Source organism: Gekko japonicus, unplaced genomic scaffold (genome assembly GCF_001447785.1).
Source record: "Gekko japonicus isolate JY-2015 unplaced genomic scaffold, Gekko_japonicus_V1.1 scaffold1849, whole genome shotgun sequence".
Lineage (NCBI taxonomy): Eukaryota > Metazoa > Chordata > Lepidosauria > Squamata > Gekkonidae > Gekko > Gekko japonicus.
Genome location: NW_015172062.1, coordinates 98,760 through 100,081, shown reverse-complemented (window position 1 = coordinate 100,081; position 1,322 = coordinate 98,760). Strand labels below are relative to the sequence as shown.

General features: G+C 64.3%; 1 protein-coding gene across 1 annotated transcript in view; it reads left to right on the top strand.

Annotated features, from left to right (window-relative positions):
• Positions 1-550: 550 nt before the first annotated feature.
• Positions 551-1,322, top strand: part of LOC107118446 (KAT8 regulatory NSL complex subunit 1-like) — a 21,288-nt gene continuing 20,516 nt past the window's right edge. Inside the window, exon 1 of the mRNA XM_015420789.1 lies at positions 551-654. The gene's annotated coding sequence lies outside the window, so the exon portion shown is untranslated. The remainder of the gene's footprint in view (positions 655-1,322) is intronic.

Below are 1,322 nucleotides of genomic sequence, written 5' to 3'. Positions count from 1 at the left end.
GGGGGGGGGAACCGGAGGCCAAGGGGGGGAGCGGAGGCTTCAGCAAAAAAGGGGGCGAAGGCGGGGGAGGAGGAAGCCGCGCAGACATTATTGCACGCCGTGCCCCACTTTGAAGAAGAGCGAGCGAGCGAGACCCTCCTTTGCAGTAGGAGGAGGCACCGCAACAGCCGCCGCCGCCGCTGGGGGGAGGAAAACAGGAGCACCTCCCCCCCCCCGCCACTGCTGCCGCCGCCGCTTCTTCCTCCTTCTCCAGGGTGTGTGGCGTGGGGGCGGTTGCAAAAGAGGAGACACACACAACACCCCCCCCCGAAATCCTTTCCTTCCCCAGCCCTTTTCCTGCCCGCCCGCCCTCCTTGCCTGCAGGAGAGCAGGGAGCAGGCGGGCAGGGAAAGGGGAGCCGGGGCTGGGAGGAGGGGAGAGGAAAAAAGGGGGCAGCGAGAGGAAAAACAGCCGCGGCGGAGAGAAAAGGAGGAAGACGGCGGGGGCCGCCGCCGCGGAGGAGGAGGCGGCGGAGAGGAGGAGGAGGACTCGGCGGCGGCTCGCTTCCTGGCCGTGTTTGCAAACTGCGCCCTTTTAATTTTTTTTTTTTTTACATTTTTTGATATATTTTTTTTGTACCGGGCCGGATCCGCCCGGACTCTGCTCCATCACGTGGTAAGTGCCGCCGCCTGGCTGCTCCTCGCTTCGCTCCTGCCTGCCTGGCTGGGTCGCTTGTGGTTGCTGGCTCCGCTCTCGCCGTTGCCCTTGCTCGGCCCTGCTTTCCCCCCCTGCCTTTGTTAGCGCGGCTGCCTGGCGGCACCCCCGTCGTAGCCCGCGGCGGCCAGAAAACAACTTCTTTCGCGCGCCCCCCCCCTTCTGCCCTGGCCGCCTTGTCCTGCCGTCTCGCGGGGGGGGGGGCGGAGCGCACCCCTTCTTCCCCAATAGTCCCGATTCTCGCTCTCTCGCTCGCTCGCTCCCACCCCTCCTCATTTTACAGCAGCACACGAAGAATGAGTCCAACTTCCCTGCCCGGGTGCTTTCTCCTCTCCTCCGCCACGCTCTCGGTGCCAGTCGCGGGCAGGCTTTCAGCCCTCCATGATGAAGACTCCCCCCCCCCCCCCCCGTTACTTTTTCGTGGTGGCGTGTGCGGGGCTTGCAAGAGTCCGAGGCGTTCGCAGGGCGTCCTTGCAACCCCCAAATGCAACGATCTTTGAACACAAAACCTTGGGGAGGGGGAGGGAGAGAAGGGGAGCCGTGTAGGTCGATTGAAGACTTCTTTCCCAGCACGCAGAAAGATCTTTCGGTCTTTAGAGCGGGTCGTAGTTCGGAGGGGGGGGGATGAG